General features: G+C 51.2%; 1 long non-coding RNA gene across 1 annotated transcript; it reads right to left on the minus strand.

The window, feature by feature from the left end:
- Positions 1 to 245: 245 nt before the first annotated feature.
- LOC128933556 (uncharacterized) lies at positions 246 to 25,221 on the minus strand. Its single transcript, XR_008482797.1, has 3 exons — positions 25,185 to 25,221; positions 2,489 to 2,603; positions 246 to 302 (listed from the first exon to the last, which is right to left on the minus strand). It is a non-coding gene; the product is annotated as an uncharacterized LOC128933556 (long non-coding RNA).
- Positions 25,222 to 25,582: the final 361 nt, after the last annotated feature.

Consider the following 25,582-nt stretch of genomic DNA (forward strand, 5'->3'; position numbering starts at 1 on the left):
TGCTCACCACCTCCAGTCCCTGCACTGGGTCACCGAGCCCTCCTCTCTGTGTGAGCACCAGCAAAAGCACACACTGTCATGGGAACAAACAGCTCTTGGAGCGTCTGCAAGGCTCCTGTCAGTGCTGGCAGGTGGGTTCCAGAGGCATGCTATAATTAGCAGTTACCTGGATGCAGGGTTTGCCACTGATCCGTGGGGTAAAACACTTCCAGGTCTTCAGGATCAGCATCATCCTCTGTCCCCGGCTCCTTCCCACTGTCATCTTTTATGTCGCTCTCTTCTATTTTTGTAAGGGCAAACTCCTTTTGGAGAGAAGAGATTCAGCTCATTAGCAATTGCATCTGGGTAATTTAGTGCTGGCTGAGAATACAAAATTTTTTCCCTTGCCAGCAGATTTTTTTTTTTTTGACATCTGAGATTCTTTCCACATGGTTAAATTTAGATTTAAAGTATATTAAAGGTTAAACATGCATAACTAGCATGACATTTGTGCTGAACAAAGCAACGCAGCTTATTTCCTATTCCAGAGCAGGTTGCAGGTTTCAAACCAGCTCTCACAGAGCCTTACCTGTATTTCAGTCAGAGGCAGGAGCCCTGGCTATTATTAAGGTTGTATAACGTTGTAAGACCCCATTTTCCCTTGCCTAAAAATATATCAAACTTTTAATTTTTTCAGCTGAAATTTTCCACACGAGTGGAATGCCGCAAGGCTTGTTGGTTGGTTTGGGGTTTGGTGAGTTCTTTTGGGTTTTGTTGGGTTGTTTTGTTTTTTTTTTTTTTCTTTTTCTTAAATGCACTTATTTCAGGCTTGGAGAAGATTTCAGCTAAAATAGTTCAGCTGTTTCCAAAACAGGACATGGGAAAAAACACACCGAGCTGCCCACATGATACAAATGTGAGGATCCTCTTCTCCACCCTCTTCCAGTGTTCTCCAAGGCTTTTAAAACAATGAGGCGGGGATTTAATCACCACCTCCATGGCAAGTGCAGCACGAGGCTGGCAGAGGTGTGGGAGAGCAGCCAGCACGAGCGGCTCGATGTTACACCAAGGGAAGAACAGCAGGGAAAAAAATCCTTGCTGTGAGGGAAACCTTGGTGTTCAATGGAAAGCCTCCCTAGGGAGCTGGTGGGAGTCACAAAAAACTCTGGAGAGTGCACAGAAATGACCTGTACTCTCACACCAGGCACTGACTCTGGGTCTGGGCTGTTCTGGTTCCAGCAGGAACAGATGAACTGGTCCAGGCTCATCATCCCCACAGCTCAGTGCCTGCTGAAGGGAATGTTTTCAGCTTCTGAGATCACCAATTCAGTCACCACTGAGGAATTTGAGTTAACCACCCTACAGGGAATGATTAGTCCTAATTGTTGGCAATTAAGATGGAGTTACAGCTCACTTCATGAAGTGTTTGGTTCTTAATCCTTAGGATGTTTTCACAGGGAAAAATGTAAGTAAATTCAGAGGTTAACTGGGAAATTTTGGGACACATTCTGCCTTCAGTTCTTCCACTCTTTGGGAAAAAATGCATGCACATTTTCTGTCAGAATTTGGATGCTCTGCACATAAATATCCGTTTCCAGCGTAGAAGAGTCCTTCTGAGCAACAGAAATGTCAACCTGAGCAAAACACGCAGAGTAGCAACAACAGTGTGGATGTGGCACTTGGGGACGTGGGCTGGTGGTGGCCTTGGCAGCATTGGGTTAAAGGTTGTACTCAATGATCACAAAGGTCTCTCCCAACCTACACAATTGCACAATTCCATGATTGTGGTAACACACAAGGAAGGCTGACAAACCTATAGAAGGTTTTTATTTCAGCTGTGGAAAGCGACTGCGATTTCAGAAATGCACGAGGAACCAGATCTTAACTCCTGCTTTTGCTGAGCGCATCAGGGGCTTGGAATTGTTTAAATTATAACAAATGGTTAAAGCTCAGGAACAATCACAGCCATAAAAGCCCAGGTTCTGCAGATGAAAATCAATGTTAACATTTTCTGAGCCAAGACTCAACAGGACTAATAAAGAGTGAGTGGAGCAGTTATTCCTTAGCTGATTTCCACAGCTCTGTGATTATCCAAGAGGGAGTTAGTGATACAGGCTATTGTAAATTTACCACCAGGCCTCCCAGTGCTGGATCTGTTAGAACACATAATGGAGACAGCTGATGTTTACCAGCTCTGCTCAGGAAAAGTGTGGGGTTTAAACGCTCAGTAAGGATAAAAGGATGCGACTTGGTTCATTTAAGTGCTGCTGTCACTGCCTGGCCACAGTTGCTTTGCAATACCTCATTTTCATTAGCATTTCTAGCAAAAACGGGCAGCACCACACAAGCAATTCTTCATTTACACAGAAATCAGCAGAACCCTTTCTGGTTTGTTTTCGTAATTCAAGCAGGAGAAAGACATTTCCTAAAGAATAATGGGCATTTCCTTAAAGGCAAAAAGCATCTGTGTTTTATCAGTCTGAAGTCAAGTGGAGCAGCCAAAACTTACAGGCACTCTCTGTCCCAGGCTGGAGCAGGAGAGGAGCACAGAGCCCAGCAGCAGCAGCAGGCTGACCCTGGAGGTGCTGGAGAGGAGCCTGGCCCAAGGAGACATTGCCACCAGCCTGAAATGCAAAGCAAAACAAACCCAACAGTATTTTTTTCCCCATTTTTGCAGCTTTCCGGACTCTTTACACAACACTTTGCAACACAGCATGGGATCAGGGGTGTGACATGGCAGGAGGCACAACACCTCGAGGTGTGAGCACAGGGACTCGTGGGGCTCACTGCTAATGGGGTTTGTGACAGGTAATGCCAAGAACTCATACTGATCCCACAGGGGATGATATCTCTCCTGGAAAATATGAGGAGACCTGCAAGACTTGTTTAAAATCTCTGTGTCAGTGCCATGGATGACAACTGGAGGGAAAAATAAAAAGCCGTGCAATCCCGTGAAGGCTTTTTATGCCTGTGCCTCATTTTAAGCACTGAAGTATCTGCGTTAATTCAAATTAAACAAAACGACCAGCTGTCCAAGGAGCAGGGGTTCATCTAATCCATATGTAGGTTTTTCTTGAGGAAAACAACATTTTGCAGAGGTCAGCAAGGTTTACTCAGTGGTTCCTACAGCACAAGGCTTTCCCTGCTGCTCAGAGCAGAGGCTCAGCCCAGCCATGGGGCCAGGAGCTGGCTCTGACCATGCTCAGGTGTTCCAGGGAGCAGAGCGATGGCACAGACCCACTCTGATGGGGCACAGAGCCACCCTGATGGAGCACAGAGCTACGCTGATGGAGGACAGAGCCACCCTGATGTGGTACAGAGCCACCCTGATGGGGCACAGAGCCACCCTGATGGGTACAGAGCCACCCTAATGGGGTACAGAGGCACCCTGATGGGTACAGAGCCACCCTGATGGGTATAGAGCCACCCTGATGGTTATAGAGCCATCCTGATGGGGTACAGAGCCATGGCACAGACCCACCCTAATGGAGCACAGAGCCACCCTGATGGGTACAGAGCCATCCTGATGGGGCACAGAGCCATCCTGATGGGGTACAGAGCCACCCTGATGGGGCACAGAGCCACCCTGATGGGTATAGAGTCACCCTGATGGGTATAGAGTCACCCTGATGGGTACAGAGCCATGGCACAGACCCACCCTAATGGAGCACAGAGCCACTCTGATGGGTACAGAACCACCCTGATGGGGCACAGAGCACATCACGGGGAAATGAAGGCTGCTGCTGCTGCTGTGGGTGCCAGTGCCTGGGCACAGAGCAGTTGTGCCCACCCTGCGTGTGAGCACACACACTGTGCCCCCAGTGCCTGACACGAGGCTTGGGATCCACCTACAGCCTTCAGCTCTCTGCTGGGCTAGGGAGATTGCAGCAGCCTGCCAGCACACAGGCTGCACAAGTATTTCCTTTGATTAGCTCTAAATTTACACGCTGCTAAATTAAACTAAATGAGGTCTTTTGAAAGAAGATAGGACTGATTAGTTCCGTTCAAACACTCCTTCATTACTCATCCCTCCATCAAGTCTGCTCCTACTCCTATCCAGGTTTTAAAGAAGTTCCTCCCCTATACACAGTCCGAAATATCTTGCTTTGCTGTCCATCAGGGTTGCACATCAGATAGCAGAGCTCTCCCTCACTGAAGCAACCACCTTGTGTCCCACAAAGCAGAAAACCTGCTCACAGCAGCACCCAACACCAGCTCCTGGCACCAAAGAGCCTCTGCCCCCAGAAGCCTTCAGGGACGTGGAGGGAAGCCTCCTCTCCTTCCACCCTTTCACTGGTACCTTGTCCTTACACTCCACTTTGTTATTTCTTCCTCTCCCTGCTTGGTTTTTGCCAGAAAAGGAAGAGGAAACCAGGAGAGGGACAGAGCAGAGGTAACAGTGCACCTGATGTACTTCTGCAGCCTCCAAAAACTCCTGAGCCAGGGTCTTCCTGAGCAGCAGCCTCTTCCTTTGAGCCACCTCGACCACATCAACTGGATTTTTCTCATTAATTTGCTTTGGAACAGATCTGGATTTCTGACACCCACAGCATGCCTGAGCAATGAGCATCCCCCTGCTTAACTCACACAGTTCAGGAAAGCATCACCTCCCAGTTCCTACTTCAGTCTCTCCTCTTTCCTAAAGGGTCAAAGAACCACCTCAAGGGCCCACAAGCCCCTATTAAACCACAGCTGGAGTAAAAGAAAAGCTCCCTGTTTTCATAAGCCAACCTGTGGCCAGAGCCTCCAGCTCTCTCCTGGGACATGGCCAAGCAAATCCAGGCTACAACCAACACCCAGGCTCCTGAGCTGGCACACCCAGAGCACAATGCACAGCCTCAAACTCCCTCTGCTCCCAGATCTTGATCCTTGTGCCCTTCTGGACAGTCCCACAGTCCTGACCTCAGTCCAGTGTGACCACAACACACAATTAATTCCCTCTCACCTCAGAACAAACTAAAGCTTTTTACACAGGAACAGGTTTCTTGGTTTGATTGAGGTTTTTTCAGTAATAAAACAAGCAGCAAAACTGGAATAATGAAAAATAGATGTATCCCTCAAACTTTATCTGCAAGCCTGGAAATAAAAAGAGAAAAAAAAAAACAAAAAAGAAAGAGAAATTCAACAAAGCAGTGGCTGAAAGCAAACGCACACTCCCAATAAAAATAGAGCTCATGTGTACCGAGGAGGCTGCTAGCAAATGACAGCACAGCCTCTTCCAAGCCTCCAGCCTCCTGCCTGCCTGGCAGATGACATCTGCACAACAATTAGCACTTTGCTTCAGTCCCAGGTAGGCAGGAGGAGCCAACGTGTGCAACAGGGGCTCTGGAGCTCCTGGAGAGGAGCTTCTGCACAGGCTGACATCTCCTTACAGACAGACACACACAGAGAGCAGGAGAGGATTTCCACACAGAATGTTCTGTGGACACAATGAGAGCAGGAGAGGATTTCCACACAGAATGTTCTGTGGATACAGTGGATTTCCAGAAACAACTCTCACAGCCTGCGAAGCAGAAAGGGTGGTCGTGGTGACCCCACCTGCACACGGTTTGGTTTTTTTGTTTGTTTGTTTGGGGTTTTTTATGTTTGTTTGTTTTGGATTTGAGGGCATCTTTGGGGATCCAGCACATACAGCAGCCAGGCAGCAGCAAAACTGGACTAGGAAGGTCACAAATTCCCCTTGTGCAGAGTGGAGGGGCTGGTTTTTTCTCAATAATCCTTTTTGTCAAACAAAATCAGGCACTAGGGAAAGAGCAAAGGGTCAGACTCTGAGAAGTCTCCTCTGCTGGCAGTAACCCTCCTGTCAGAGATGGGGATGTTGCTGGCTGGGAGGTTCTGCTCCACAGCTCCAGAAATCCTGGTCTGCACCAACAGCAGCAGAAACAGCCCAGAGCTGTGCTCCCCATTAGCAGGGCCATTCCAGTGAGGGCAGAGCTGTGCACAGGGGGCTGCACAGCCCCGGGAATGCAGCTCCCACAGCCACAGGTGACAGCCCCAAGGCAGCCAGTGAGAGGAGCACATGTCATTGATGCCTCCTGCTGCTGGCAGCACTGCCCTCACAGCCCAGCACAGAGCCCACACTGCCCGTCCTGTGCCACTCCAACAAATCCTCCAGGAGCCTCATCTGAGCCCTGACCTGCTGCTCCAGGAGAGCACACAGACATCCCAGAGCCCCTCAGCCCCAACATCAGCCTCTGGCTTTGCAGCCAGCTGGAAGCAGAATTCCAGAATCACTGAGCTTGGAAGAGACTGCCAGGACCATTGAGTCCAAGTTGTGCCTGATCCCCACCTCGTCCCCTGCCCAGAGCGCTCAGTGCCACCTCCAGCCCTTCCTGGGCACCTCCAGGGATGGGAACTCCAAACCCCCCTGGGCAGCCCCTCCCAATCCCTGAGCCCCCTTTCCATGGGGAAATTCCTGCTGTGCCCACCCTGAGCCTGTAGGCAATTTCCTCTTGTCTTGTCCCTCATTCCCTGGGAGCAGAGCCTGACTCCAACCTGGCTCCTCCCTCCTGGAGAAGGTTCCCCTGAGCCTCCTTTTCTCCAGGCTGAGCCCCTTTCCCAGCTGCTCCTCACAGTTCCGTACACTGCTGGGACTCTCCAGCCCCTTCCCAGCTCTGTTCCCTTCCCTGGACATGCTCCAGCCCCTCCATGTTTTTCTTGCCATGAGAGCTCAGAACTGGACACAAGACTGGAGGTCCCTCAGCAGTGCCAGCACAGAGGACAGGCACTGTCCTGCTCCTGCTGCCACCCCAGTGCTGATACAAAAACACCAATTATCTCCAAGAATAGGCAATACCAATAAGCTAATCCTTGTTTTCACCTAGGGATGACCTGAGGGAGCAGGATTAGTATTACAGCCTTACAAACTGTCTGCAGGTTAACTCAGGGCAGGTTTCTGTCCAGCCAGCCTCACTGAGATGGCAAGGGGAGCACCAGCAGCACACTGTGCCGTCCAGCACAAAGCACCAACAGAGCTCCCTCAGTGAGAGCAGGGCAGGGATGGGAACCCCCAGCACCTCCAGTTGAAGCAGGGCACAAAGCCCTGGCGGCACTCACAGCCTCTGAGGCTGGAGGAGAAGTTTCCTGGGCAACAGCAGCTCAGGGAATGAGCTCCAGCCAAGCTGTGCACGGGGGCTGTGGGACTGGAGAGGCTCTCAGGACACAGAGTGCACTCACAGCGAGCTGAGATCCCCTTCACACACAATGTCCTTCCAATGGTGGCATCCAGGGCCGAGCCCCTGTGACAGGCTGAGTGCTGTGCAGTGCCACAGACAAAGAGAAGGAAATGCAGCTGACCTGACCTGCAATTTCCCTCCTCTGAGCAAGAGGGTCCCCAGGTCTGTGAGCAGCACTCATGTTTGCTGGTGTGCTACAGACACCTTGGGAGCACCCTGCAGCCAGCTGTCCCTCCTGCTTGCCAACTGCACAGCTACACCAGCAGGAGAAAGAGGAGGCTTGGAGCTGAAATTCAGCCTATGCCTAGGACAGGAAACAGCTGCACGGCAAAGAGAGGATTATTGGGAGGCCACAGAGGATTACTGGGAGGCCACATTCTAATGCCCTTCCCCAGTCACTAGCTGGGTGTGCACAACCCTGTGCTTTCACACAGGACAACCTGCACACACCATCACCCGAGGTCAATGCCCAGGATGATCCCAGCAGCTCTGCTCCTCCAGGCATCCTGTCCTCAGGAAAGCACCCCTGTGCCTCCAGTGGGTGTCCCAGCCCCACTCCAGTGAGAGCCCCAAGCCCTGCCAGAGGGTCCCACCTGGGCACAAAGCCCCAGCCAGGCAGGGCAGCACAGGGAGCAGCAGTTGTTTTCCAGCCCCCTCACACCTCCAGGATCCCAGTGGAGAGGGTGTAGCTGCCACACAGACCATTCCATTCATGTCGCTTATGAAATGGCTTTACAAAAACATTTATTCTTCTTGCCTGCTCCTCATCATTTACTCCTACTAGGACTCTGCTCTGGCATGTTAAAAACACTCCTACACAAAGGGAAAAGTTGTGGGAACACCTTGCTGCCTACAGAGAACCCACACAGCAAGGAAGCCACACTTTGAGGCTGGTAGGAATAAACTGGGCTGGCTGGGCCCAGCCTGAGCAGGGGCAGCAGGTCCTGCTCCAAACTTGAGCCAGCCCACAGGAGGGAATTGTAACACGGGCACAGGGTGGCAGGGGCAGGATAACCATGGCACAAACACATGTTTACAGAGCTTGGCATCTACTGAGCACTCATGCAACCTTTGTAACCGCTGCTAACAAATAATAACAATAAATATTAATAATCCCTCCAGGCTACCTGTGCAGCCATCAGCTCACATCAGCCCCTCGAGCAGCAGCTTGGCCATGACACCACCCAACACAGCTCCGACAGCCCTGCCAGGTGCCAGGAGCAGGACAGGGATGTGTCCAGCAGCAGGAGACAGCCCAGCAGTGCCTGGGCACGGTGGGGGCAGCTCCTGGCACCAGCAGCTTCACCAGCACTGCCACAGCTCCCCCAATGGCAAGGGAGGGGTTGTTGTGTGTTGGATAAAGCCAGAACCGCCCCTTCTACGCGGCCACAGCAACCCTGACCCTGCTGTTTATACAGCTCGCACAGTTTGACACTAAGCATCGTTTAGTCTATCATTTAAATTGACTTAATTAATTCATTCAGCAAGCTGCATTCACACAAAACGCTGCTCTCCAGAGGGCAGGAGCACAGCTTTGAGCTGGGGTGGTGTGAAGGCTGAGCAAGGCTGCCCTCACCCTCGTTAGCGGCCATGGCACAGGGCCCACGCTCATTAGTGCTGCTGGCAGAAGGGGCCACGCTCCACCGGAGCTCAGCATGACCCCAATTCCATGAGCTGCCTCCCCCAGACCCTCCACGCCAGAGACAGACTGCTGAGTCCAGCATGGGGAATCTTCTCTGCCAGCATGGAGTGTGCAGAAGCAGAGCGTGCCTCGGAGATCAGAGGCTGAATTTATCATTTATTATTTATAAGCAGCGCATCTCTCTGAATTTCTGGCAGCTGTTCTCACAGGGCTCTGCTCTGCCTGCACACCACATGACACTGACTCCTCAGAGCTCTGGGGTTGGCAGGGACCTCTGGGCCCACACCAGAGCACTGGTGCTGATTTGCTCCAATTTAGGACTTCAGGACTTGCCTGGAGATGAGAGTGCACAGGGACCTTCAGGACAAACATCTTTCTAAAAGCTGTCACACTGCCTGACCTCCACCACATGAAACAGCTTTTCCCTTCCTCTTCGCCTCCCCACCACCCCGAATCCCAGCCAAAACACCTCTCATCCTACCCATACCTATTCCCTTCTCCCACTCCTTGCTGCAATTTCCCATGCACAGCACAGACAATAAGTGATGTTTTCTCCCCCCCCTCAGATCTATCCTTTCCACCAGTTCCTATTTGCAAGGTGACACGTTGCCTCACACTATCCCAGGAGTCTCCCAGCATTCTGTGTTTTTATCCCCTCTGCTTTCCCAAGCTTGGAGAATCTAACAGGAAAGAAAGCACATGCTGCACTAACAAGGTCCCAGAGAATCCTGATTTCCCACTGCAGCTGGGCCCATGAATTGCCAAAGATTTAACTGGCTTGTTCCTAGCCTCTCTGGAAACAGCTTTTTGTATTTTCCAAGTTCCTGCTGTTCACCCATGGTTCTCATAGGGAATAACAACCTCCTTCCCCTGTCAGATGCCAGCTTCCCTATAAAGAAACTCAATTAAGAGGTTAAGAAACCATGAAAAAAAAATTCCTGCTCAGTGTTACAGAAATCCAGCGGTGATGGATCCAGTACACAACTCCCACAGCAGCAGCCACACCACACTGCCTGCCCAGCACAGCCATCCCTGCCCCTGGCTGAATCTCAGTCAGGAGCCCCAGCTCAGCCTGCAGGTTTCCTTCCCACGGGGATTGCCAAGCCAAGGAACCCCTGCCAGTCCCTGCAGAGCACTGGCACAGAGCTGCCCCAACAGTGGGCACGCAAAGGACTCCTCCAGCTGCCCTATTGATCTGCCAGGAGCCACGAGCTGTGAGCTTCATGAAAAATGCATTTTCTCACCTCTCCACAGAGCGTCAGTCGGTGGTGACAGCTCTGACTCCCTGTGACAAGCCAGGGGACTGGGAGCAGCAGGGAGCAGGATGGCACACGGGCAGCAAACGTGGGGCTCACCTGCTGCATGCCCTGGGTATGTGCACAGGAATAACATGGCATAGCAGCTTGTGGATTGAGCTCATGGAATGCCTGGCTGGATGTCCAGTCCTGGCTTGGCTCCCACATGCTTCCAGTTTTGTGGCAAGCTCCCAGATGAAAAGGCAGAGGCCACTGGGATCCACCTCGTGGGTCAAACCCAGTCAGGAGCTGCCAGACTGGCAGCAAAACCTGGGATAAAGCCCTGACAAGCCAATCTCAAACCCACCCCTGAAGGGGAGGAAGGAGCTCTCTGGGGATGAACACAACTTGCTGCCACACAGGCTCCCTCAGAACCAGTCCTGGCTTTGTCCCCAGTCCCTGCATCAATCTGGACACATCAGTGCCCACGCTGGGGCTCAGCTGCTCCATTCCAACACTGACACCATGGTTACAGACACTGAGGTCAGCAGCAGTAGCTCCCTGTGCTTGGATCAAAGGCTTGATGCAAGTTTGCTTTTTTTCTGTCCCTGCACTGGTCCTTTCTCAGTGGTTGCAGAGAATGCCTTTGTTAAGCAATTAAATAAGCCCTGGGACAGGAATGAGCATGAAGGGAGAGCTGAGAGATTGCCAGTCCCACCATCCAGAAGTGACTCTTGTGGTCATTGCCGTTTCTCTATCCAGGCATTTCCCACCAAGACTGAAAAGCAACTCTTGCTCCCCAACCATCAAAGCTTCCCCAGGACAAAGCCAAAGCAGAACAGCCAGCCACTGCAGGCAGCATTCCTTCAACAGGGTTTTTCCTAAGGAAATTTAAATTAAAACAAGCCCCAAGGCCTGCAAATGCAGAAGCAAATGCACAGACACAGAAAGCAGAAAGAGAACATAGTTCCTTCCCTCTCATGTTGTTCATCTGCCACCCCTGCTTTGGGGAATGGTTTGTTGCCTTTTAGAGCTATTTTAGATGTTACTTGCAGCAATGTGTGGAGAAAACAGTTGAAATGTGATGGTGCAGCATTCTTTTTAATTAAACAATCCCTCAGGCACCACGGAATGGCTCCAGTCAAGCCCAGGACACTGCAGGTCTGCCTCCTCGGGGGGAGATGCTGGCCCCACTCCTCCAGCACTGCAGAAGGTCTCCCAGACCCCTCTGGAGGTCTGCTATCAGATGGCCCAGATCTTCTGCAGGCTTTGTCCTTCCTGCTGCCATCCTGGCTTTTTGCCCTGTCAGCCTCTGCTAAGCAGAGCTTTGGTCCTCCTAGCAACTCCTGGTTCAGGGACCTTCTTTCCTTCTGCTGCCCAAACACGAAGGACATGCAGCTGGAGCTCCCCATCACCTCACCTTCAGATGGGAAGGCTTTGATGTGGTACAGAGTGCCTGGATCTGGGATTCCTCAGGTCTCTTCAAACAGCAGCAGAGCCACAGCTTGTGATCCGTGCAAAAGAGCATTTTCCTTGGGAATGGAAGTCATGCCAGCGTTCATCTCCACCTTGTCATGGCAGAACAAGCTGCATCGGTGCTTCAAAGAGCTCCTCAGCCTTAAATCCTTATAAAACGTTGACTAAGTGGAGAACCTGTCTCTGAACATCTCATGAATCCCAGCAGAGGTTATGAAACAGCTTTCCTGTGACTGCCTGCACTGCCATGGGACCCTGCACATGCAACTGGAACCGCAGCACCATGGGCTCCCCTCACAGGGAACACTCTGCTGCCCCAGGAGATCTGCATTCACGGCTTGTGGAGAGAGAACTAAAGAGCCAGTAAAGCTCCCAGGTCCCTCCTGGGCTCCATGACCAGGCTCCCTGCTCCTCAGAGCCGTGGGGTTCACTCAGCAGAACTTCAGCTCCATCCCCATTGCCCCTCAGCCACAGCACTCCTAAACCTGCTCTGAGGAAGAACAGAGACGTCTTTTGAGTGGGTTTCCTCCACAATTTTCTCTTCTAAGGGACAATTACTCTGTTTGTAACCTCAGTACCTTCCAGTGAAAGCACTGTTTCTCATCTGGAGCTCAGACCAACAGCAGGAGATCCAGACACTCAAAAGGAAAATCCTTTTGGTGAGACACCCTATAAAGAGCCATTTCATGGACTGGCATATCTCAGTATTGAGCAGCACTGCTCCACAGAGGCTTCTTCCTTTGACAGTCCTGGCTGTCACTGTACCTGCTGGCTCTGCAAACACCCAAGCAGCAGCCAAAGGACACAGGGACTTTCACTCCCCATGTCTTGGTGTTTGCTGCGAGGTGATTGGCAAAGCCAAGAGCTCGAAATCTGCTGTCAGAGCGAGCAGCAGGCTGTTCCCTCACACACCCTCAGCTCTGATCCAAGAGGCACCTGCAGCACCTTCCTCTCTGCTGTGAGACACCAGAACATCCTGAGCAGCTGCCTGTGCATCCTGGTGGTGCCATGGCAGGTGGGACATGGCACATCCACCACAGGTTTGCCACACCACGTCTGTACATGTCTGAGCTTCTCCCACGATAACTGCAGTTCTCAGCTGTCCCCTCCTGCACACAGGTTTTCTACCCAGCCGTTCTGCAGAGCTCCTCCATCAGCTGCCATCTAAATAAAGCTGCTCTGTGAATCCAGGCTGTTTCAGTGACAGCCTCCACAGTGACTTCCAGTGACCACACACATCACACGTCAAGACAAGTTTTAGCACTGACCCCAATGAGGGACTGAGAAATCTCCACGCACCCAGAGGAAGGCAGGGGCAGTTCCTCATATGTCAAAGGGAACAGCAGTGGGAATAGGCCACATGTTTTCTGAGGCAAGGACCCTGACAAATGGCACATTTATTGTGCTATTCAGGAAGAAACAATAACTACAGTGGCCTCCAGTCTCCAGCTCTTTTAAGTCTGTACTTAAAGAAAGAGCAAAAAAAGACCAAAGCAAACAAGGCTTCCACAAAACCCTCTGAACAGGCTTTTAGCTGCTGGACAAAAGCGTGGCAGCAGGAACTGCTCTGCATTGTCCCATCTCGTTCCTGTTTCGTAACAGCCCCTGCACTGCAGGCAAAGCACAGCAGCAGCAAAGCCCTGCTTGGGTGCTGGAGCTGCCCTGACTCCAGCTCCTGCCTTGCCACTGTGCTCCAGGTGTGCTCCAGGTGTTTCCCAGGAGTGCTCCAGGTGTGCCCCAGGAGTGCTCCAGGTGTGCTCCAGGTGTGCCTGACTGCCCTGGCACGTGCTGCCTGCTGGGCTTGTTCATCCCAGGGCAAGGAGCAGGGAGCCAGTCCGGGCACCCATGATGCCATGAGGATTTTTTGCCATTCTTTTATGTACCTTTTATGTATTCTCAGTGCCCCTAACATGCACATTTGTAATTCCTTATGTCTGATCACTTACCATAAGCCTGGCATTCTGTTAGGTCAGAAAACCAAATATCCAAAAGGCCTCTCAGCTGGAGGCCAAAAAGCCCTAAGCTATCTTGAGAAACTAAGATCCCCTCTAAAATACATCCTGTAAACTAAAATTAAGCCCATCTAGTGAGAAATACTTTGAAATAGGAAGATATCAGGCTATTCCTTGAAGCCTCTCATTGAGGCATCTTTGTTAAATATGCTAATTTGCAAGGTCTATAAATTGTATACCATGTGTGTGCATTTCAGCACATTCCACCTTGGTGAAGTGGTGCACCATAAAGATCTTTATTAAATACCAAGAGAAAAACCCTTTATCCCCTAACTGTGTCTGGCTCCTCATTTTAAGACCAAGGAAAAGGCATCACCTGGTGGGTTCTGTTTGCCCAAGGGCATAGAACAGCAGCACCCAGGGCTCCATGCACAGCTCCAGGATGATCTCCTGGGAACACATTCCCAGCACACATAACTCTCTGTCTAATCAGGCACTCAGCCCTGTTTTGGAGGAGATTTACAGAGAGGGTTTTTTTCTCTTGGAAGCAATAATAGATGGACAGCCGGAAAGGGAAGAAATTAATGAACAAATAATCATTCCCAAAGTTGCAAATAGGAGCAATTCCTCACTCTGAGACAACTCTGGAAAACAAGATTAAAATGCTTAGGGGACATATTCTGAAAACTGCAGGTAATAGAACAGATAAAATGTATTTACACTATCTCACAGGGGACATGTACTTTTTATTCTGCTGAGGAATGTAATATTCTGCTGCTCATTGCAGAGCTAAAAGGGTGTCCTAAAAAAAGGAACTTAACAAAGCGTTTTTAGTGGCAACTGGGTCTGATTCCAGAGCACAGGCTCTCCTCTGCCCCGCCATGGGAGCCACAACCAGCACCTGCAGACACACCCAGCACACAAACACCATTAATTATCCATGCCAGCAGCACCGTTACCAAGCAGCAGAAAGGAGGCTGGGATGGCGGGGGGGTCACAGCAACGCTCTCTGCACTGATGTTTCCTAAGAGGAGGAGGCAGGGCTGCCTTCCTCCACTTCCCAGTGCCTGCAGAGCCGCGGCTGCCAGCGAACAGACTGTGCCTCAAGTAGCCGCCAGCAGAAACAATTTGTCATGTGTCAGATCAAATAAACTCTTATGAGGCCACTGTGCTCCCTGAAGCAGACGGCTACCAAACTCCAGAGGAGAAATCCAAGGAAGCGAGCCGGCCGTGTCAGCCCCGAGTGCTTGAGGAGCCCAGCACACTCCTTGTTGTGAGACTGCAGATCCCGTGCAGCACCCCACACCAGGCAGACACCAGCAGCTCCCATCAGGAACAAGGGTTTGGTGTTTAAATTAGCACTCCACATAGTCTGGAAACTCCACATTCCTCATCCAGTGGCACAGCACATCGCTCATCCCAGGGAGGCCTGAGGAAGGCTGGTATCTGCCAGGTGTCTGGAATGGGCTGCAATGGATTATCACTTGTCTGAGCAAGTGCTTCTCCCCTCCCAGCCAGCACATGCTCTCCTGCTACAATAATTCCCTCAAAACTGCATTACAGATTACTACCTTTTCATTTTAAATAGACTTATTTTTGTTCACTCCCAAGCACCATTGCAGTTCCCCATGCATTGGGCTTGTGCCCTTGTGCTGAGGCCCCTTGCAGGTCCTGTTTGCTGCATAGTCCTGCAAGAGCCACTAAAGCACAGGGCCCAGGCATGTCCTTGTCTGTGATCCTGTTGGGCAGAACAAACCCCTGAAGTTGCTGTGGGCACTTCTGCAAGAATAAATCATGCCAGCAGTACTGTGAGGATCTCAAATCACTCACCTGCTCGTGCAAAGACCAGGCTCAAGCACTCCCTGGTCTGCACAGAGGGCACATCCCTCAGCCCAGGGCTCAGCCACTGGCTCCAGATGATCCAGTGTGCTCCATCTGGGAGCAGCCACCTGAGCCCTGCCACAGCCAGGAAAGCCTCTCCTTCTATAGATGATGGATAATGGCTCCATAAAAGTGAGTCTGCAAGAGGCCTGAAGTTCCTAGTTGGAAGGAGATTAGTTTATGGCACAGTGAGAGCAGCCACAGGCAGAAAGGCAGGAGATGCCAAGGAAGGACAGGAGAAGCTGGACGTGTTGCCTCAAGTCACCAGAAATCAACATCCTGCCCCAAACCCCAGCAACAGGACCTTGACACTGCCTATCAACAAAATGAAGTGAGCAAATGGGAAATCTGGCAGCCTAAAGCAAGGAACAAGGGAAGAACAAGGATTCAGGCATGGGGCATTCCCCCAGCATTAGCAGGGCCAGTACAAACCTCAGCTGTGAGGGGTTTTTCCAGTTTATTTAAACAGCATCCAGTACCTGATGACGAGTTCTATTTATACCCCTTCTATCTGTACCAGGACTCCTCTCCAGCCACAGGGACTGGCAGGAGCACAGGACCCCATCCATTGCTCCAGGAGCCTCTCACCCAGCTCAGAACACAACCCTCAGCCGGCCCAGGCACCAGGAGAGCTGCAAAGGACTCACAGTGCTGCTTCCAGCAAGGAGCAAACAACACAGGCTGTGCCTGGAACACGGCAAGCGTTACACTGAGATCCCAGGGAGGAGGAGGAGGTTACAGCCTCCAGTCTGTCATTTCCAGCCATGCTTTTCAGGCAGGTACAGCTGCACAGACATCAGGAGTCAGGTTCCCACAGATTCCCAGCCTTTGCACGGTCCAGTTTCCAGCCAGCAGCTCTCTGGACTGTGACCCAGCCCAGCTCAGCGGTGGAAAGCAGTGCCAGCTCCAGGCACAGCCCTTGCCCCCAGCCTTTGAAGGCAGGTTAAGCAGGCAAAGCCTTAGGCATCAACCCAGGACATGGCTTGAACTCACATCTCTGAATGGAGACTCTGCCTCTGAAAAATTAATGCTTTGTTCAGCTCTCTGCCTTTGAGAGATTTCTGAGAGAATCAAAGGCTGGAGTGCAGTGGGAGTCACACTCACATCGGGTTCCTCAGCAAACTCTGGTTCTGTTCCTGAACAATGGTAATTTCTCCAGACACCTGGAGAAACCAAATCTGCCTCAGCCAGCCCATCCCACCCTGCTCCTCAAATCTGAACAAAGGAGCCCATTAACAGCACCCGTGACAAATTTCTTTACCCAAGAACATGTGTCCAAGTGCCACGCTGTGAGCACTCAGATGGTTCCCAGAAACCTCCTGCTGATGTGGAACACTCTGCCCGAGCTTCCTCACATATACTCTGTACTTGATTACCCCACGCTTGCTGGGAGAAGAGGAACAAAATGCACTCCAGAGCCACCTACTGATTCCTGATTTGAGTGCAACCATGGCAGCAACACCATTTTTCCCTCCCTCTCCAAGGCTGGCACATGCCATGTCCAGTTCCTAGAGACAGGAACCTCACACCCAGCCCTTCTGTTCTGTCATCCTCAGGAGAGCCCATCTGGAGAAGCCATCACACACTAGGTACCAACACAGTATTCAAAACTACATGCAGAACTTGCAGAAGCACTTAGATCACTCACGGCTCCTGCTGGAAATTTTCCACAGTGTAAGAGTTTATTTTTGTGGGCAGGAAGAGAGCAAGAAAATTAATTAAGGCAGAGTAAGAAGAAAAAACTCCTCCTAAAGTGAGTTAAATACACTAAAGCACCAGTTGTGAGCAGGCCAAGTCCATTTTAAGGGCTATACATTTTCACTTCCACAGTCTTGAAAAGGAAAATGAAGAGACTTCGTTCTGTATGCATACTGTCCACCATTTGTTATTGTCTGTCTATTGATGCTCAGTTGAAAAACAAAATTTAATTAAACCCCACAGTACTGCATTGCCTGCCTTTGAAATACGCCTGCATTAGTGGATCATTACAGTAAATGAAATACAGCTTCATATCGGATTTTTCAAATAACGTCCTAAAACTGTTACAAATTAAATAATACTCCTGCAGAGAGAAATTAAGAGACAGTGTTTTTAGCAAGGGCAAAGAGATGTTTACAGATGAAGTCTGGAATAAGACGTGGAGGCAATGAGGCAGAGTTGCCACAGAGCCCTTCCAGACCTTGTTGGGAGGGTTCTGTGTACCAGAAACTAGAAAGGAAAGAGTGTGCCAGGGGCAGGCACACAGAAAGGGCAGTGTCCCCAACCCCCCAAGAATGTCTGCATGACCAGAACAGGGTTTTGGGGTGTGCTCAACCCAGAGAGGTGTTTCTGCATGGGGGAGAACTCACTGCAGCCACACACCCTCCACGTCCTCCCCAAACCCGGCCAAAGCAGCAGCAGCCATGGGAGGTGGAGCCTTGTAACCACTCAAAGCATTGAAAGCCTGGACACTCAGTGGGCAAGGAAAGGGATCCAGGAAGGTGCTGTTGTGGCAGGATGACAAATACCTGCACAGGGAGGAGAAAAGCAACAGGAGCTTTGTTATCTCGGGGTAAGTAAAAGCACAAGTGGGTCAGTGAGTCAGCATTGGGCACAGCAGCAATGCCTGATGTGGAACACAGCAAAGCAGGTGAATATTGTATGAGCTTTACAGCTCTGGCTTCAAGAGATCTTCTCCTTAATAGCACCTGAGCTGATGCCAAGTGTTCTTTGACGATTTATTTACTCCAAGAAATCATTTTCCCTAAATAAAAGGAGCCCGTTACCGCATCCTTCTTCACATGAGCCTGGAAAAGGCTGCGCCCTGCAGCTCCTGTGGCCTCATCTCCATGGTGATGCACCAACACACACACTCACACTGACTCCAGCAAGAAGGCAAACCTCCCCAAAGGAAAGGCTGAACCTCCCAAAAAGAAAGGCTGAACGTGCCCAAGGGAGAGGCTGAACCTGCCCAAGGGAGAGGCTGAACCTGCCCAAAGGAAAGGCTGAACGTGCCCAAAGGAAAGGCTGAACCTGCCCAAAGGAAAGGCTGAACCTGCCCAAGGGAGAGGCTGAACAGCCCCCAGGGAAAGGCTGAACCTGCCCAAGGGAAAGGCTGAACGTGCCCAAAGGAAAGGCTGAACCTGCCCAAAGGAAAGGCTGAACCTGCCCAAGGGAAAGGCTGAACGTGCCCAAAGGAAAGGCTGAACCTGCCCAAGGGAAAGGCTGAACGTGCCCAAGGGAGAGGCTGAACGTGCCCAAGGGAGAGGCTGAACCTGCCCAAAGGAAAGGCTGAACCTGCCCAAGGGAAAGGCTGAACCTGCCCAAAGGAAAGGCTGAACGTGCCCAAGGGAGAGGCTGAACAGCCCCCAGGGAAAGGCTGCAGGTGGCAGAGCTCTCAGCAGCACCAGGCCTGGCACAAGGTGTGCTGCAGGTGTTGGCAGGCAGGGCTTCCCTGAGAAGCAGAGCAGGTCAGCCTATCAACAGGCTGGAAATAAAGAAAACCTAGCAAGGGCACCTCTGGATCCATTTTATAGGAAAACAGCACATTTCCAGCTGCTGTCCATGCCAGGGAGCAGCAACTGAGAGACAAGTTCCTGTAGCTCTCATCAGCCTGTGAATCAATTATTTATAGGAAGAAGGTTCAGCATATAATCATTGAAAGCTGTCAACTTCCAGCCCACACAGAGCTTCCTCTGTGGAAAGGCTGCTGGTCTGTGAGCCAGGGACTCCTCACCCCTCATGTCACAGGATTAAATGAGCAGCTATGACACAAGGGGATCCATTACACTACAGCCACAACGAGCACTGGCACCCCAAGGCACTAACAGCACTCAGCAACATCGGGCAAAAACCACAGGAACACAGCAAATGCAGCCCAGCATCCTTCCTAAAGGAAAAATAGTGGTGAAAGGGCATTGGGAGTGATGTAACAGGGCTGGCACATGGAGCAGCTGGGGAAGGAGATTCTGGCAAGGCTCTGTGGGGCCAGCCTGTCGAAGGCAAGGCAAGCACAGCACTCAAGCACCAGCCCAGTGCTCTCCTATCCCCACAGCAAAGCCTCTGTAGGGATCAACAACTCTCAGCCACTCACCTGCACACCCCCAATGCTCTCCATCAGGAGACTCTGGCTTTGTGCTTCCCAGGCTGTGGCAAAGCCACCCCTAATGGTTAAGAGCAGCACAAGCAGCTTGCAGAGAGGATGGAGATTGCTGAGGCTCTGCAGCTTCCGAGGGTGGGAGCAATCCTCGAGTGCCACAATCATCAGGCTGTGGGAGCACGCCAGGAGCAGGGCACACAGAGGCTGAAAACGAGCAGGCTTCACACTCCCAGGTACTGCAGGAAACGTGCTCATCCTCAGCTCACCAGCACTCTTTGAGCACAGCCAGAATGAGGTCTGAACATTAAAAACACACCAGAGTGCTGCTCCCAGTCTGCTGGAGGAAATAAAGGGAGGGGGATGTCTGATGGGGAGGAGAGGGCGCAGCACAGGCACCTCTGGAAGAGCCCTGCCTCTGCACTTCAAGGTTAAACACCTCCTTTGCACTCATCTCCGAATCTGCCTCTCTTTAAAGCTGCACCAGGTAATTAGAATCATTATAACTATTATTAGACCATAATATTATTATAGCATTTTTGCTACACTTGACATCTGTTGGCTGATAGATTTAACTGGTACATAAGAAATAACTGTGCAGAGATTTCTTGAAAATGAGCACCAACACGGAAGACATTAAAGCATTCTGCATTCAAAAAGTTCATTTTATGGAAGGACACTTGCAATAAAAATTCTAAAATTAGGTTAAACCTTTAAAACCTGCCGTTAAAGGAATTATTTGGGCTTTAAGTAGGCAACCATTTAAAAAATCCTGACTTTTATTTAGATGCTGGAAGACATATATGTGGCTTGGTATCTCCTTCAGATCAACATATGCATCTTTTTCCCATCTACTCCAGAGATTTCTAAATCATCCTTCCATCTTCCTTTCTCTCGCTCTGCAGCAGGCACTTGAATTTTTTGGGCAGAGTCTGACTGCACAGGGAACCAGTATAATCAGGGCTCTTACAACCTGCTGTCTGCAAATCCTATAGAATTATCAGCAAGCACACATCCAGAATAAAATACAGCTTCCTGCAGCCCATGAAGCCCAAAGGGCTTTGCAAACTAGACTTGGGATGCAATTTATCCACCACTGAGATTCAGCTGTAATCCAGAGTGGAACACAACCTTTCCATCCATATTTAACTACAGCACACAGCCCCCTGGAGAAAAGTGAGGAAGAATCCAACAGAAGCCATAGGAAAGTTTTAGGGAGACTGAATTTTCTGCCCTGGAACTGAAATTAGGTCAGGGCATCCACCAAGTTGGACACAATGATGCTTGTAGGTGCCTTCCAACTCAGAATATTCCATGATTCCATGACTCTACCATCAGCCACAGACCAATAGAAAGAGGGCACAGCATCTCCATCCTGTTGATGGTGTCCCTGAAGCACAGCTGGATTGAACAGCTGGGTACCACAAGTTACCAGCCAGGAGAGGAGGAAGACATGAACACCCTGTGTTGTCCTTAAATTCAGTGGGGCCCAAATTTCGCCCCACAGTTACACCCATGTGCAAAGAAAGATGGAATAGCACTTCAGAAAAGGACCAATTCTTGAACCTCAGGCAGCTGAGCCCAGCAGCTCAGTACTCACAGAACTCAGGGAGGGTAGAGCTAGGCAGAGATGTTTGCTCCAGTGAAATCTATTTCAGCTCTTCCTTAAGCAGTTGGCACTGAGGTGACAGCAGAGGCCTGGTGCAGTGAGGTGTCCTGCAACCACATCCACCATGACACACTATTTAGGAATAAAAATGAGCATCATTAATTTCTCCAGAGCAGGTAGTTTTATCTTTCCAAAAAAGAGCAACCACACAAGGAACTTGGAATTGCTTGAGGAGAAAAATGCATTTTTGCTACCTTAGCCACATACACACAAGCCCAACTCTCACTGAGGAGAGACTTAATAGAGAGAAAAGGGGAGCAGGAGATGCTGGACACAACTTCCCCCATGCACAGCCCACTGCTGAGGCAGCTCTGAATGGGAAGCAGGGCTGAGGATTGTCTCAGAGCTGTGACAGCCCCAGCAAGCATCAGCAAGAAGCCCCAGGTGAACAAAGTTCATGAAAGCTCTTAAAAATCACCTCAGCCTTCAGAAGGAGAGCACAACACAATCCCCTACAGAGACCTGCCCATCACACCTCTGACCAGCACAAAGCAGGTTTTTCACTCTATCCATCTGATGCTTTCAATAGCCAGAGGAGCTGGGTCTGGAAAAGCTCACCTTCATGAGGCCCAGTGCTCATTAATAAGAAAAAAAAAGACCAACCAAAGCAACTCAACCCCACACACTTGAGGGGTAGCCATCAGCAATTCCCTGTCACCACAAGAGAAATCCTTGTGTATGAGCCCTGGGAGCTCAGCCCAGGTCTGCTTCTGTTCAACCTTTCCATTAATAGTTTGAACAAAGAAGAGAAAGCACTTTTATAAAACCTGAAAGGATGCCCAGGAGTTAAGAGATGGAGGCACTCTGGAGGTCATGATTGGAATTGCTAAACTGAAGAAAAGTTCCCAAAACACCAACAAATCAATAGAAAGAAAAGCAAGGAAAACAATACAAAGAAGTGTACTTGGAAACAGCACAAACAGAGATCAAGCACACAAACAGAGTCCAGGGGAAAGTTCTCCAGATAGAGGGAACCTGGGGAAAACTGGGGACCAGACTAAATGTGACACCACAGCTCCAAAGAGTTGAACTCCCCTCTGTGATCCAGAAACATAAAATACCCAGCTCTGGGCTCTGTGCTGGTATCAGCTCTGAGGTACACACAGACCAGAGGGTCTGGGCAGCCAGCAGAGCAGTCAGCAGTATAAAACATGCTGCCCTATACCAGCTGTGGAGGAGTTTCTCCATCCCTGCTCCCTCCAGGGCCAGTCCCAGTTCTCAGATTTTAACAGGGTTTACTCACAAGGAAAACCAGCCACAGGACTCCCCACTCTATGAAGGCAAGACACAAACTGGCTGCTCAGTTTGCTGCAAGGACAAGTTAGATGGGCTGTCAGGCTCTGAGAGTGGGATTCCATCAAGGCCCAGAGGGAACTGGGCCCTGTCCAGATCTGCACTACCATCCACCACTGCCCAGCCTGGAGCCAAGCATCTCTCCCCTGGCTCAGGACAGGGGCACGGACAAGGAGGCTGTTCCAGCCCTGTATTTCCTTTTCGCATCCTCCATCTGGCTACTCCTGCAGCAGTGACAAAGCCAAATGAACAGCCTTCTCTTCCCCAAAATACAACAGAGCTCCTCATCCTGCTGAGGGGCACCCACACAACACAGAGCCAGCACTGCTGTGACCGTTTCCATTCACGCCTTCCTTATCCCTCACTAACAGAGCTCATCAAGCTTCATTTGCCACCTGCTGCTGCAGCAGAGAAGCCAGCAGGGAATGGGATGCTGCCCTGGGGGAGGGCACGGTTTCCTAGCTTCCCTCCTCCCCTTCCACTCCACTGACCTCTGCAATGCCTGAAGCCCACAGGGGCCATCACCCAGCCCTGCCCACCCCAGACACCTTAATTTGAGGGGACAGTTGTTAAAAGCCATTGCCACAAGGTGTTACAAAGCAGGTGACACCAGAACACAGCTGCACCAAACCCAACCAGCAGCTTGGGAGAAACCCAGCAAGGGGGCAAAAGCTACAAATCTCATGCAAAAGCAGGGCTTAGCTCTCAGGAACGTTTCACATTTCCCAAAGACTCAGAGGGATTTGGGGTTTTGCTGAGCTGCCTCGTGAACCACAGCCAGAATGGATCTCACGGTGAGCAGGCGCCGTCTCCCTTGGCAGGGCTGCTTCCCAGAGATCCCCAGTCTTGTGTCACTTCCCACTGCAGGTGCTAAGAATATCTGCGTGCTCATAAAAAATAGCAACCAGCTATTGAGAACTTATCAACAAAGTGCTCCACAAATCTTAATTAAAGCTGATTCACCTCCCCCACGAGCCCGAGTGGAGCATTATTTCTCAGAGGAGAACACTGGGTGTAAGAGCTGAGGTGGGTTACAAAAGCCACGGAGGGAGTCAGTAGCACAGAGGATTAGCACATGGAAAGGCTGACTATTATCCCTAAATTTATCCAAATAATCCACTGCCTCACAAATTCTCAAGGTATGGCTGCTGTGCATTCAACCCCATCTGCTCAACCCAAGCAGAAGCAGAGACAGCTGTGGGGGTGCTGGAGTTTGCCAGGTGTTTTATTGCTCAGGCTAAAGGAATTCTCCACTGTAAAAATGAAGAAGGTGGTGGCAGTAGCACCAGCCCTGCTCTTGTGCTGCTTCAGGACACAGGGACAACACTGTGGGTTCAAAGGCTGTTCTGACAGTTCACCAGGAATTGTTTCCAGCTGATTTCTTACCAAGAATCATATTTGTATCCTTTCAAATTTAGTAAATACATGGTCACACAGACAGCAGCCTCCAGGAACTTGCAACACTGCTCTCCCACCTCTGGTAGCTGGACTCCTACACTGAAGTTTCTGGGACAGCATTTTGGATACTTCCACCACAGAAATACCCTAGAGGCTGCTGAAAAACTAAGTGGATCAGGCTGGGTCATTTTAAGGCAGGATTAGGGGAAAGAAAAGACAGAAACTTAGAAGTGCATCCCTTAACAGTGCTACTCCCAGAGAACAAATGAATTCAAATGATCACAGGGAGCAGGAGCACTGCGGCAGCACGTTGGGTAAATGACAGGGCATGTCACCATCTTCTAACATCCTCTGGACACTTATCTGCACTTAAAAGGCTCCTGCCAGGCTGTGCACGGACCAGCCTCTTCCACAGACAGCTCCACCACAGAAATGCCTCTGCTGATCACCCTCCTTTGGCAGGCACACTGAGCAGCACCAGCGCAGGCAGCTCTGCCTCTGCGCTGCACTCAGACGGGGTTAGTTCTAGCAAAGAAACACTGCAGAATAAATAACTTAAGAAATTGTGTCTATAGAGCTTGGTGTAAACCCAGACCCTCCTGAAGGTGGGCAGCATCAGAGCTCTGTCAAAGGTCACTGCTAATGCAAGTGTTAGTCAACCACTGAACTTAAACATTTTACGGCAACATTCCAAACAGTGTTGATATACAAAATCCCATTTGCTCAGCGTTCTCCTTCCTGGCCTTGTGGAATGCATCGTTTCACCAGTTCTCCTGCCAGAAAACCATATGCGGGCTTGTACCAAAACAATTAAACCAGTTTTAAAATTCAGACCTCGTGTTACAGAGCGCACACCCTGAAGAAACATCCATTTTAATATCCCAGAGCTACTTCAATTTTTCCAGCACGTTTTTATTCCACAGCAGCCTGGGCACACAGTAGGCCAGAGGTCACGCAGCCTCGTGCTCCAGGCAGGATCCAAACTGTGCCCGTTGGGGGAAACTCACGTGTAAGATTTTTGTTTAAAAGCCCTGAGTGTAAGGGTCCCCTGCCCTGCTCCGACTGTGTGCCTAAGTGCCCCTCACAGGGCACGCGTTTGCTACAGCACTCCAGCCGCACAGGCTGCCCGTCCTGCCGGGCCTGCCGAGCCTCCGGGGCCGCACACACAGCGTCCCCAACGGCCCGGCCACAGCCAATGAGGGGAACCGGGCCGGCGGGCAGCCTCCACCCGGCAAGGCCTTACCGCCGGGTGCGCTCGCGCGAGGGCAAAGCAGGGAGGCAGCAGTGGGTACCCCCGGGCCGGGACCAGGGCTCCGTCCCGAATCGCAGATCCCCAACCCGGAGCTACACCCCGGCCCTCACGGGCCGCCAGCACCACCGCCCCCTGCTACCCCCCCACCCCGACTCACCGCTCCGCACTGCGCACGCGCCGCCCGGCCCCAGCCGCCCCGCCCCGGCCCTGCTCTAGCCAATTAACGCCGTCCTTGCACGAGCTCCTGCCATTGGCCCCGCCCCTGGCCCCGCCCTACTCACTCAGCACGGCCCCACTCTTGGCCACACCCCCTGACCCGTGCCTGTCTGTCAGCACCGCCCTTGTTCCCGCCCCCTGGTCCTGGCCCCTCCCCCTGATCCTGGCCCCGCCTGTGCCCTGTGAGGCGGCGGTGGTGGCGCTGTCTTGGCCCCGCCGTGTCCCGGACTAGATTCGCTGGGCTGAGCCTGAGCCTGAGCCTGAGCCTGAGCCGTGTCCCGGGCCGATCTGAGCCATGTCCCGGGCTGAGCCTGAGCCGTGTCCCGGGCCGATCTGAGC

Source organism: Melozone crissalis, unplaced genomic scaffold, assembly GCF_028551555.1.
Source record: "Melozone crissalis strain CALT ecotype California unplaced genomic scaffold, PUWL_Pcris_2 ptg000011l_1, whole genome shotgun sequence".
NCBI classification, from domain to species: Eukaryota; Metazoa; Chordata; class Aves; order Passeriformes; family Passerellidae; genus Melozone; species Melozone crissalis.